We start from the raw sequence: 14,902 nt of genomic DNA, 5'->3' as shown, positions 1-14,902 counted from the left end.
AGAAATGAACCCTTTGCAGAAATTGACATTTTTGCATTGTTTTATACATCAGGAAGTGTTATGAAAGACAGTGTTAAAAATGAACCATGTTGTTGATGCTGTAACTAAAACAGTTAACTTCATCCGAGCGAGAGCATTAAAACACAGAAAATTTGTTGCATTTTTGGAGGAAAATGAGATTGAACATGGTGACATAGGCTATCACTGCACTGTCAGGTTGCTCAGCCTTGGCAAAGTACTGAAAAGTGTCTGGGACCTGAGAGACCAGATTCAGGATTTCTGTGTTAAGAAAAGACAACACCCCAGAGCTTTCAGATAAAGACTGTGTGGCAGACCTCGGATTCACTGTGGATGTGACTGCACTAATGAACAAACTAAATGTCAAACTGCAGTGCAAGGGCCTTTTTGTGCATGAGATGTACAGTGCAGTGAAGGCTTTCATGAGAAAGTTTCAGCTTATCTCAAGCCAAGTGAAGGACAACATTCTGACCCACTTGCCAACACTAAAGGAAGCCAAAAGATCAGCCAATCACATCCACAAGTACTCAACCATGTTAGAAGCACTGCATGCAGAGTTTTCGAGGTGATTTCAAAACTCTTGAGAGTAAAATTCACATGGTTTCTTCTCCCTTCAACTGCAGTGTGGATAATGCACCAAGTGATGTTCAGATGGAACTCATTGACCTGCAGTCTGACACACTTCTGGCAGAGCACTTCAGGTCAGTCTCACTGCTGGACTTTTACTCCTGCCTCAAAGAGGAGAACTTTCCATACCTGAGGAGGCATGCTCAGAGGATTCTAGTCCTCTTTGGATCTACCTATCTACGTGATCAGACATTCTCAGTGATGAAGTTCAACAAATCCAAACACAGATCCTATATCACTGATGACCACCTCTCAGCTGTCCTTCGCATAGCCACCTCAGACATTCAGCCAGATTTCAATGCCCTTGTTCAAGCCCAGAACAGACTGGATTATTCTCACTGAAGAGGTAAAATGAGGTGGAAAACATTACAAGTTATTGTTTGTTGTATTGCTGTATTTCTATAAACTTGTTAAGTTGTTTGTTGTTTTTTTTTTTATTGTTTGTGGAGATTAACAAGTAAAAAAAAATTGCACTGATTCAATAATTGCTTTTGTTTTCTTTTTTGACCTATACACCACAATTTCACATTGCCTAATATAAATATTTCTAGAATAGTTTTATTCTTCCGATTATCAGTACCAGCTATTCAAAATATATAATTTAGTGCATTTTACAATGGAAGAAATTTGAGCAGAATTAAGTTGAAGTTATCGTTGGTGTGGCCCTCTGACACAATTCAGGTTTCTCATGTGGCGCTGGTCGTTTATTCACCTTTTACCCATTCACTACCCTCACACCTTTTACCCGTTCACTACCCTCACACCTTTTACCCGTTCACTACCCTCACACCTTTTACCCGTTCACTACCCTCACACCTTTTACCCATTCACTACCCTCACACCTTTTACCCATTCACTACCCTCACACCTTTTACCCGTTCACTACCCTCACACCTTTTACCCGCTCACTACCCTCACACCTTTTACCCGCTCACTACCCTCACACCTTTTACCCGCTCACTACCCTCACACCTTTTACCCGCTCACTACCCTCACACCTTTTACCCGTTCACTACCCTCACACCTTTTACCCGTTCACTACCCTCACACCTTTGACCCGTTCACTACCCTCACACCTTTGACCCGTTCACTACCCTCACACCTTTGACCCGTTCACTACCCTCACACCTTTGACCCGTTCACTACCCTCACACCTTTGACCCGTTCACTACCCTCACACCTTTGACCCGTTCACTACCCTCACACCTTTGACCCGTTCACTACCCTCACACCTTTGACCCGTTCACTACCCTCACACCTTTGACCCGTTCACTACCCTCACACCTTTGACCCGTTCACTACCCTCACACCTTTGACCCGTTCACTACCCTCACACCTTTTACCCGTTCACTACCCTCACACCTTTTACCCATTCACTACCCTCACACCTTTTACCCGTTCACTACCCTCACACCTTTTACCCGTTCACTACCCTCACACCTCATATACTGGTTAGGGTTAAGGTTCAGCCTTCACCATTGTTTTTGTGGAAGATAGCATGCTTAACCTGGTCTATATATTGTGTACTGCATGCTTAACCTGGTCTATATATTGTGTACTGCATGCTTAACCTGGTCTATATATTGTGTACTGCATGCTTAACCTGGTCTATATATTGTGTACTGCATGCTTAACCTGGTTCATATATTGTGTACTGCATGCTTAACCTGGTCTATATATTGTGTACTGCATGCTTAACCTGGTCTATATATTGTGTACTGCATGCTTAACCTGGTCTATATATTGTGTACTGCATGCTTAACCTGGTCTATATATTGTGTACTGCATGCTTAACCTGGTCTATATATTGTGTACTGCATGCTTAACCTGGTCTATATATTGTGTACTGCATGCTTAACCTGGTCTATATATTGTGTACTGCATGCTTAACCTGGTTCATATATTGTGTACTGCATGCTTAACCTGGTTCATATATTGTGTACTGCATGCTTAACCTGGTTCATATATTGTGTACTGCATGCTTAACCTGGTTCATATATTGTGTACTGCATGCTTAACCTGGTCTATATATTGTGTACTGCATGCTTAACCTGGTCTATATATTGTGTACTGCATGCTTAACCTGGTTCATATATTGTGTACTGCATGCTTAGCCTGGTTCATATATTGTGTACTGCATGCTTAACCTGGTCTATATATTGTGTACTGCATGCTTAACCTGGTCTATATATTGTGTACTGCATGCTTAACCTGGTCTATATATTGTGTACTGCATGCTTAACCTGGTCTATATATTGTGTACTGCATGCTTAACCTGGTTCATATATTGTGTACTGCATGCTTAACCTGGTTCATATATTGTGTACTGCATGCTTAACCTGGTCTATATATTGTGTACTGCATGCTTAACCTGGTCTATATATTGTGTACTGCATGCTTAACCTGGTCTATATATTGTGTACTGCATGCTTAACCTGGTCTATATATTGTGTACTGCATGCTTAACCTGGTCTATATATTGTGTACTGCATGCTTAACCTGGTCTATATATTGTGTACTGCATGCTTAACCTGGTCTATATATTGTGTACTGCATGCTTAGCCTGGTTCATATATTGTGTTCTGCATGCTTAGCCTGGTTCATATATTGTGTACTGCATGCTTAACCTGGTCTATATATTGTGTACTGCATGCTTAGCCTGGTTTATATAGTGTAACAAGTCAAAACGCTACATGGAGAGAGAAGTCATAGGCAGTTACCATCTTTTCATAGTAGTCTTGCTTTTGTTATGGCACCATAAGTTACATGTTTTGCAGGAAATGTGCCCAAAAATGGCAGGACGTTTTTCAGTGGTTAAAATGTATATTTGATTTCCTGACTAATATGTCAAATATACATGTAATAAACTTAACCACTATAAGAAATAGTACAGTCACTATGTGTTGGGCGCTTAAATACCTCCATGAAAATATTCAAAACCACAGTAACAATGGGACACAAAATATCTCAAAGTGCAATACATTTTTATTCTATGTGAATCCAGTATGTTGCTTCTTACTCAACAATGTGAAACACACAAAAAAAAAAAACATAAAATGTCAGACCCAATAGTGTCTGATGACAACACAAGTAGAGCGCCAGGGTCACAAGGCCCAAGGTATGATCGAGAGGAGTGAACCGTGATAAGAGGCCATTCTAATGCGGTTCATAAAACCACAGCATATATTTGAATTAAGCCACACTACCCCCAAAGGCAGGGGCTGCAGAGCCTGTAACAACATTACATGCATCCCAAATCTAATTCCATAAATTGGGGGCCATTTATGGAATTCTCCCGCTCTCTCGGGAGTCCCAGACCGTGGTTCTCCTGTAGCCTTCCGCGTTCGGGGCCCCTTTTCCCTGTCAGCGGGCAGCATCAACACCCCTTCACCTCTTGCCTATAATTATTGAATAATGACATGTGACACCCTGTAATGCTATTGATTGTAGGGTATACGAGGCTGGCCTGCTGAGGCCAGCTCTCAACAGTCCTTCTCACACGACGCATCAGCCGGGGGCCGAATGCAAGGCACAGTCACCAAAAACAAATTAACCCCGATGTCCGTCTGTCACCGGCCTCCTCAGTAACACGCCAAAGCCAGCGCAGGATAGGCAGAGTAACTAAGACCCAAAGGAGCGTGCCTATTGACAAACGTGCATGCGAGCGGACAGGTCATCCCGGCAGTGGGAGGACGGCGGTAAAGCTGAGTGCGAGCTTACAGCAGCTACGGCTCTCCAGCAGGACTTCTCCAGCAGTGGAGCAGGCCAGCCGCGCCACTCTTTCTCCATTATGTAACAGGTGGAGGGAGGCTGAGAAAGAGACAGAGAAAGGGAGAAAACACTAGTTGGCACCTAACTACTCCCACACACAGAGAGAGCGCACATAGGCACATACGCATGCGTGCACACACACACACACACACACACACACACACACACACACACACACACACACACAACGTGTCCATGGCAACGTAAATATACACTAGACAAGAGTCTGAGAAACGAGAAACCGAGAAATGGACAGTTTTGATTTCAGATAATCAGACTTGTAGAGTGGCTGAGGGAGGTCTTTCTTCTTCAACCTTGCCTCACCTCTCAACCGACCTATCATAAGTTCACTTAGTCACCAGCTGACTCCTAGAAAGTAGAATGTGCTGTATACTGCTCAACGCATATATTGTGCCATAAACAAACCATTGCTCCATTCACAGAAAAAAGTCAACATGCTGTGGGCACTGAGTGACACATAGGCTATGTTACTGCACGGAAAGGCTGCAACCCCCCCCCCCCACTTATGTCTGATCTGACCCCTTCTGACAGCATAAAGCAGGTTCTACTGTACTGGAAGTGGTGATCATCATGGGATGTGACAGTCCAGTAAAATGGCAAGCTCCCAGCAAGCAACAGATATCGCTTTGGACAAGATTCAAAGATGTCCACGACGCACCACATGATTCGTCTGCATCACTCTCTCTCTCACTGTTCCGGTGCCGCCTGAAGATACAGGGGTTTAGCGGGCAGAGGAGATGGGGAAGGAGGTGAAGCCTGGCGAAGAGCGGAAGGGGTAGAAAGGTTGAGAGAGATATAAGGAAGCGGATCCAAATGGGCTCTGAGATGGAATAAGGGAAAGCTTAGAGAGAAAATGAACTGGGGAAGTGACTGCTGAGATGAGAGAAAGTATGGTTATGAGAATGTGAGAGAGGGAGGGAGGGAGGGAGAGAGGGAGGGAGCGGGTGGGTTTATGTGAAATTTAATACTAATACTCAGCCAATCAGAGGGCCCCTCAGGCCATGGCTACATACTAGGATCATATTAGTATTCATGTATTTAGTATTAATACACGGTCCCCATGGCCTTCCCAAGGTCACTTGGCGGTGTCGGCGGCGGTGGCGGTGGTGGCGGGGGGCATCCGTTTGGGTTTGGCGCTCGGTGCTGGTAAATAATTCAATGGTGCGGAGGGATGACTCCCACTGAGGCAGCTATTGATCTGGACCCTATAACCAAACCCCAGCGTGGACTGTGTAGGACAGGTGGTGCGGCCAGTCCACCTCTCCCTGTCTGACACCTCTCCACACCAGCCGAAGCTCCCCCCTGTCAACGTGTCTGCCAGCCTGCCTGCTGCAGATCTCTGCACGCCCCAATGGGCGGCACACCTCGACTCGCCGCGTGTGGCGTGCTAAGATTAGATTCGTCCGCATTAGGCTAATATGGACCTGGACCTCATAACTGAGCCTGCCGCAGCCCATTCACGGAAGGCAGCACAGTGTAGCCATTTAACACAGCGCGCGCGTGTGTGTGGTTTTAGACATTAAAAGTGCTGTGGGCGTGTGCGTCATTGTGTGTGTGTGTGTGTGTGTGTGAGTGAGTGCATTTGAATGTGTTAATGTTTGATTGTGTGTTTGTATGTATGGATGTGTGAGTGAGTGGGGGGTTGGGGGGTTGGGGGGGGGCTATTTGAGTTGTGAGGGTTGGGGACATTGCTGGAGCAAGACTTTAGGGGGTGCTGATTTAGTCAAATGAGCCAGGAAGAATAATGAGGGGTGCACCTGTCCCTGAAGGAAGCCTGTACCTTATCTACATCGTTTTTACCTCCCCGTTTCTCCGGGTGACGATGGAAGAGAAGCTCTGCATGAGTCAGTCAGAGGAAAGGAGGCAAGGTAGATGGGTTTGGAGGGAGAGATGATGAATTCCTAAAAAGAAGCAGGAAAAGGGGGTGGTGACTGATGCAAATGATTAGCGGCATGCTGAAAAGTCCCTGAGGCTAACCAAAGCACACACACAAAAAAACACACGCGTAGCCAAACCACATCCAACATGGCGGCTATCCAAGCCACTCTTATATGGACCCAGTCCAGGGCATTAGCACACCTACTGATATCTTCGAAACACACTTCAACACATGTCCATTAGGATCCTTAACGGTGTTATGCTAACTACTGTTTGTTAGGCTGTCTGTGATAGATACATAGTAAAGATACATACACAGAAGACAGGGCATTGAAGATACGTGCAGTATCAGTGGCGGTTCCGTTGGAGATATGGATCAGAGATATCTGGTGACACCTAGTGGTCCCATGTCTGACTGGGAACAGTGTTGGTGAGTAGCACTGGCCATTTTAGACGCTATTAAGGGAGGTCTGATAATGTTAAGTAATTATTTTCTGCAATCCATTTAAGCCCCTCGTATTTTGTGATCGAACATCCAAAGGGTGCGGGTGTGATTTACTGAAAACAGCGGCAGCAGTAAACAACAAGAAAATATAATCAAATAACTTCTGTAGTAATAAGATGCTCCAGAGTACCAAGATACTACACTCCGTGGTTTTTAATAATGGATATTTCCGTCAGATTTCATCAGTCTCATTCACTTACTGTATGAAAACTTTGTTTGAGCACCCTCTATCTGCAAGTACAGTGGGGAGAACAAGTATTTGATAAACTGTCGATTTTGCAGGTCTGTAATTTTTATCATGGGTACACTTCCACAAAAATCCAGAAAATCACATTGTATGATTTTTTTATAATTAATTTGCATTTTATTGCATGTCATAATTATTTGATCACCTACCAACCAGTAAGAATTCCGGCTCTCACAGACCTGTTAGTTTTTCTTTAAGTAGCCCTCCGGTTCTCCCCTCATTCCCTGTATTAACTGCACCTGTTTGAACTCGTCACCTGGATGAAAGACACCTTTCCACACACTTAATCAAACACACTCCAACCTCTCAACAATGGCCAAGTTTGCCAATGACCATCTGGATGATCCTGAGGAGGAATGGGAGAAGGTCATGTGGTCTGATGAGACAAAAATAGAGCTTTTTGGTTTAAACTCCACTTGCTGTGTTTGGAGAAAGAAGAAGGATGAGTACAACCCCAAGAACACCATCCCAACTGTGAAGCATGGAGGTGGAAACATCATTCTTTGGGGATGCTTTTCTGCAAAGGGGACAGGGCGACTGCACCGTATTGAGGGGGGGATGTATGGGGTCATGTATCGCGAGATTTTGGCCAACAACCTCCCTTTCCCTCAGTAAGAGCATTGAAGATGGGTCGTGGCTGGGTCTTCCAGCATGACAACGACCCGAAACACACAGCCAGGGCAACTAAGGAATGGCTCCGTAAGAAGCATCTCAAGGTCCTGGAGTGGCCTAGTCAGTCTCCAGACCTGAACCCAATAGAAAATCTTTGGAGGGAGCTGAAAGTCTGTATTGCCCAGCGACAGCCACAAAACCTGAAGGATCTGGAGAAGGCCTGTATGGAGGAGTGGGACAAAATCCCTGCTGCAGTGTGTGCAAACCTGGTCAAGAACTACGGGAAACGTATGATCTCTGTTATTGCAAACAAGGTTCCTGTACCAAATATTGGCAATGTATCAAATACTTGTTCTCCCCACTGTATATATTTTGTGTCCCTTTTCCCCCCGTTATTTTGCCACTGCACACAACATTTCTGTACTACCACAAAACAGCCTACCACAAAACAGCGATAAGCACTAGGCATTGGGACCCACAATCTGGTACAAATATATTAGGCTGCGAATCGGTGGCATGCCAGACTCAAAAGGTAACATAAGTCTGCATAAATAAGCTTGTACCATATTTCTGTGCAATCCTGGTCAAGAACTACAGGAAACGCTTGACACGTGAAATGCTAAAATGTACTCCTCGTAAACCAGCCTCTCCTGCTTGTCAACTTTATTCTCTTAACATTATTTGACAATACTTAATAATTATTCCCTAATAACAACCTATGTACAACCTAATTACAACCTATGTACTCACTCTCAATTAACCATCCTCTAAAACTGTTAATGAATCGCCTCCAGACTCCTAATAAAAGCCACTAGCTTCTAACTAATGAAGCAAATTGGATTCCATGGACAGTATAGTGTGTTGAACTGGGGGTTAAAGACGGGGTCGAATATACAGTTTTGCTGGATGTAGCACACAGTGCCCCATGGTTTCACATTATATTTGTAACTTTACAAACTCCGGAGTATTTTGTACAATGCATTCACTATTCAGCAGCCCCTTGTACATTACAGTTGAGGGATGGAAAAAATAGTTTGTTTGGAATTATAACACAATCCCTCTCCAAATCAAATGAGCCTAAGCAAATTAATAACAATGATGACATCAAAATAGGATTTTAAATATTAAATATGTTCTCAAAATTAGGGCTGCTCAACCCTGTTCCTGGAGTTCTACTGTCCTGTAGGTTTTATCTCCAACTCTAATTTAGCACACCTGATTCTAATCATTAGCTGGATGAAAAGCTTAATCAGGTTAGTCACAAATGGGGTTGAAGAGAACCTACAGGACAGCAGATCTCCAGGAGCAGGTTTGAGCAGCCCTGGGCTGGGGCTAAAGGCAGTGACTAGAAATGGTGTGGCATCATCTTTTGCTGTTGTCTCATTTTTGATTCCCCAGAGCAGGAGGTCATGCAGAGCTTTGCTGAGAGCAGACATTTCATCTTGACCCCCATCAACATGGAACTGTCTGGGTGTGTGTGTGTGTGTGTCTGTGTTTGTGTGAGCATGCATGTGTTTATATGTGAGAATATGTAGAGCTTTGCTGAGAGCAGACTTTCCATCTTGACCTCCATTATTCTGAGATCTTATCACTTTCCCACGCTCAAACCTCCCACCTCTTAAACACAAACACACGAATGCACACTTGCGCTCACCTACGCCTAAATACACACACACACACATACCCCCACACACACACACATACCCACACATACACACACACACACACATACCCACACACACACACACATACACACACACACACACACACACACACATACACACACATACTTTCAGTACCGAAGCGCACACATTTACTGAAGAGCACAAATAAAATTAACAGTGGACTTCATGGTGTCTTTATGCAAAGGATCAAAGCTATCCCTGACCGCTGACAAACTAGTACAGTGTCATCTGCTTTTCCCTGACTTATGCAGACCTGCAGTTGGAAAGCTGCATATGCAGAGATGGGCAGTAATTATTTTATATATGCACTGTGGAAGCACTGAGTCTACACTGTTGAAAACAAGTGCCCTAACAAGAAAACAGTTACCGTACCATTGACCTCAACCTGTGAACCATTACAGTTGCTGTGAACATTTCGGGATAAAAGCCCTATTGTCGAAGTATCCTTTGTCAAGCTCTGAGGCTGAAAGTAAATGAAGACCAAAGGGCATCCTACAGAAGAGGAAAAGGCTACTAAATAATACCCGCCAGTTTGGATATCACAGTGAGCACAACTGAATCAATAAACACGAAACGGAAACTGTGTGACACCGCCCTGGCACTGTGCAGTGTTTGGTTTTCACTAGACACTGTGATTTGAGTTTTGGCCAATAAGTTCTATGTTGGTCTCTGCAGACCACGAAATCATCAATTAGAGGTCAGAGCTGATAGCATTTCGGTCGATTAAATCACTCGCTCCAACACCTTGAATTAATTGTTTTCTTTGCTCTGCAAGGGCCATGGCTTTTGTGGAGCAACGGTAACGATGCTTCATAGGTGATCGACTGTGGGGCGTTCGGTACAAGACTGTTACACACAACCAGGGGTGCAGTGTAAAACTCTGGGCCCTGTACATATGTGGTCTCTGAGGGCCCATCCCCTCTTTATTCAAGATTCAAAAATTTTCGAGGGCCCCTCTACACATACAGTGGGGAGAACAAGTTTTTGATACACTGACGATTTTGCAGGTTTTCCTACGTACAAAGCATGTAGAGGTCTGTAATTTTTATCATAGGTACACTTCAACTGTGAGAGACGGAATCTAAAACTAAAATCCAGAAAATCACATTGTATGATTTTTTACTAATTTGCATTTTATTGCATGACATAAGTATTTAATTACCTACCAACCAGTAAGAATACCGGCTCTCACAGACCAGCTAGTTTTTCTTTAAGAAGCCCTTTTGTTCTCCACTCCTTGCCTGTATTAACTGCAACTGTTTGAACTGGTTACCTGTATTAAAGACACCTGTCCACACACTCAATCAAACAGACTCCAACCTCTCCACAATGGCCAAGACCAGAGTGCTGTGTAAGGACATCAGGGATAAAATTGTAGACCTGCACAAGGCTGGGATGGGCTACAAGACAACAGGCAAGCAGTTTGGTGAGAAGGCAACAACTGTTTGCGCAATTATTAGAAAATGGAAGAAGTTCAAGATGGTCAGTCTCCCTCGGTCTGTGTCTCCATGCAAGATCTCACCACGTGGGGCATCAATGATCATGAGGAAGGTGAGGGATCAGCCCAGAACTACACGGCAGGACCTGGTCAATGACTTGAAGAGAGCTGGGACCACAGTCTCAAAGAAAACCATTAGTAACACACTACGCTGTCATGGATTAAAATCCTGCAGTGCACGCAAGGTCCCCCTGCTCAAGCCAGCACATGTCCATGCCCGTCTGAAGTTTGCCAATGACCATCTGGATGATCCAGAGGAGGAATGGGAGAAGGTCTTGTGGTCTGATGAGACAAAAATAGAGCTTTTTGGTCTAAACTCCACTCGCCGTGTTTGGAGGAAGAAGAAGGATTAATACAACCCCAAGAACACCATCACAACCATGAAGCATGGAGGTGGAAACATCATTCTTTGGGGATGCTTTTCTGCAAAGGGGACAGGATGACTGCACTGTATTGAGGGGAGGATGGGGCCATGTATCGCAAGATCTTGGCCAACAACCTCCTTCCCTCAGTAAGAGCATTGAAGATGGGTCGTGGCTGGGTGTTCCAGCATGACAACGACCCAAAACACACAGCCAGGGCAACTAAGGAATGGCTCCGTAAGAAGCATCTCAAGGTCCTGGAGTGGCCTAGCCAGTCTCCAGACCTGAACCCAATAGAAAATCTTTGGAGGGAGCTGAAAGTCTGTATTGCCCGGTGACAGCCCCAAAACCTGAAGGATCTGGAGAAGGTCTGTATGGAGGAGTGGGCCAAAATCCCTGCTGCAGTGTGCAAACCTGGTCAAGAACTACAGGAAACATATGATCTCTGTAATTGCGAACAAGTTTCCTGTACCAAATATCGGCAGTGTATCAAATACTTGTTCTCCCCACTGTATATATTTTGTGTCCCTTTTCCCCCCGTTTTTATGCCACTGCACACAACATTTCTGTACTACCACAAAACAGCCTACCACAAAACAGCCTACCACAAAACAGCGATAAGAAGTAGGCATTGGGACCCACAATCCGGTACAAATATATTAGGCTGTGAATCGGTGGCATGCCAGACTCCAAAGGTAACATACGTTTTCATAAATAAGCCTGTACCTTAGTTCCCTCGGCCATCACAGACCTGCCGATCAGTGTTCCTCCTCATTAATATAGAACATTCTTTCCAAAGAGTTGGGATGCTGTGTAAAAAGTAAAGAAAACCGAATGCAATGATAATGCAAATCATTTAAACCCTGTATTCAATACAAAATAGTACATAGACAACATATCAATTGTTGAAACTGAGATATGTTATTGTTTCTTGAAATATCAAGGGCCACATTGAGTTTCATACCAGCAGCATGTCAAGAACGCTGGGACAGAGGCAACAAAAGACGGGAAAATGTGTGTAGTGCAAAGAAAAACCTGGTGGAACATCTCACAACTAATTAGGTTAATTGGCAACAGGTCAGTAACATGATTGGGTATTAAAAGATCATTCAAGAGAGGATGGGCCTGTCAGAAGTGAGGATGGGGAGGGGTTCACCACTCTGTGAAAGACTGCACAGGCACATAGTGCAACAACTGAAGAATAACGTTTCTCAATGAAAATATTGCATTGAGTTTGGGGGATCTCATCATGTACAGAACATAACATAATATCTTCAACAGATTCAGAGAATCCAGATCTCTGTACACAAGGGACAAGGCTGAAAATCTGTATTGGATGGCCGTGATCTTCGGGGCCTCAGGCGGCACTGCATTAAAAACAGACTAGATTCTGTACACCTGTCACCCATTGAAAACATTTGGCGCATTATGAAATGAAAAATATGACAAAGGAGACCCTGAACTGTTGAGCACCTGAAATCCTATAGCAAGCAAAAATGGGAAAACATTTCACTTTCAAAACTACAACAATTGGTCTCCTCAGTTCCCAAACGCTTACAGAGTAAACATGGCCCTGTCCCAACTTTTTTGAAATGTCTAGCTGGCACAAAAAAATTCTAAATTTGATATGTTTTCTTTGTACCATTTTCTATCGAATATAGGGGTAAATTTGGATATTGCATTCTGTTTTTATTTTCATTTCATGCACTTTTTTGGAAAGAGAGTTGCATTATTTTCATCTTCTTCATTGATAATCATCTTTATTTATCACACTCTGTGTGTGTGTGTGTGTGTGTGTGTGTGTACCTACGTACATATGATGTTGCCAGATGTACGTCCTATATTGTTTGTTTGACCAATGTGTTCACTGAAGACAGAAGTTGTTCTGTTCTTTTCCAAATCACAGTGTTTATAATTTTTCATGACTTGGATGAAGATCAGACTGAATTTTAGAATCCATTTATGCAGATATTCTGGTCATTCGGGAGTGCTGACAAACTTTTTTGCAAATAGGTCCTATCAACCAAAGTAGATAAACACATATAGAATTACATTCATGGCAAGTTAAAAATTAAAAGTTAGCGAAAATTGTAAATTGTGTTGTTGTGTTGTTGAGGCTGCTTCTGAGGAGTAGTTGTACAAAATACCTGAAATAAATACAGGCGCCGTGACAGAGTGAACAACCACTGTCCGGAATGTCTTACATTCACAAGTCGAAAGCACTCCTTATTGCTGCAAGTTCAACATAGATTAGATTTTGACTGTGTGACAGTTTAAAGTTTTGCATTGTTGGGGGTTTTTCCGGCGGTGTGAAAGTGTACATGCCCAAACGGCCACTCGGTTAATAAGAAACTGACATGTAGGACACCATGAAAAACCTAACATTATTTACCCCAACATCTCATTGGCCCTTCACAGTTCGGACAACGCGAGCTATAGGAAGTGATGTAAAGACATAACAAGAGGGAAATGTCTGGTTATTACCCTATTTACTTTTGAAGTCATCCTATTTATTAATTACATACAATAGGTCTTCAATGATGCTGAAACCACATCAGGGCACCCCTTTTTGAGTTCTGTAAATCCATAAAAATAAAAGAAAATCAATGTTTTATAAAGCCCTCGGTGCATTAACAGATAAAACTGGTTCTGTGATATCTGATATCAGACTGTTTATCTTACCACAGACAGTGAATTAGCAGTTCTGTTATCGTTCTGCACATCCAGTAATGTTTTGGCGGTTCATGGGCTGTTGTTCTACTTGACTCACCACCTTGGTGTGTTTTGCACTATATCATGTTCTAGGACAAACGTGTTGACATTGTGATTATCTGGCTTTCAGAAGTGCTGCTGGAGGCCACATTGCCTGTGGGAACAAGAACCCAGCGGCAGTCGCAACCACCTAGCACCTGTCCGCAGTGTTTTCACGTCTGTGTGCATGCATTCAGTAGCATGGAAGAGATGTTATCGGGACAAGGAACAATCTGATAACTGGCCTTCCATGCTTACCTTAAGCCCTTATGCAAACCCTGGCAGGCAGACAGGTGCGGGAGGGTGCGGCAGAGCGAGCCAACCCGTTAAAACAGCTTTTTAATATTTTATTATTAACATAAGTGAAACATTTACCCTGACATGAACCACACTGCTAACCTCATGCCTAACCGTAAACTTGAATAAAAACCAACAGTGTTTGTTAACAATTCTTTACTTTGTCAAGAGACACCTTAAGGGAAATGGACTTATTGTAAGTCGCTCTGGATAAGAGCGTCTGCTAAATGACTGAGATGTAAATGTCAATGAGGAATCTAGTGGAAAACTAGCATAGTGTATGGAAGCCAAAGAATAATGTATATTTTCTGCCATCTTGTGGCCATATGTATTTGTTACTCGGTGGGATGGATCCGTTTCCAAAATGTATTTACTGAATGGATTGAGAGGAACCAGCAGGGTTTGAACTAACACATTTCTGAAACCAAATGCAATACTGTAATTTAGTAAATAACTTACACCGGTCATTCATTAGAGACAACACTTCATTCAGTCTTCATTCTTTTCAGTCCTCTGCTTGCAAATTCAATCATAAATTGTCTGAGTTTCATCTCTGTAACAACTCAGCCACATCTGTTTGTTTATGGATTTTTACATGGTGTTCTTCAGAGTATTTATGTGTCGCTAAAT

Source organism: Esox lucius, chromosome 1, assembly GCF_011004845.1.
Source record: "Esox lucius isolate fEsoLuc1 chromosome 1, fEsoLuc1.pri, whole genome shotgun sequence".
Classification (NCBI taxonomy): domain Eukaryota; kingdom Metazoa; phylum Chordata; class Actinopteri; order Esociformes; family Esocidae; genus Esox; species Esox lucius.
The sequence above is the reverse complement of the archived record's forward strand: the minus strand, read 5'-3'. Positions refer to the sequence as shown.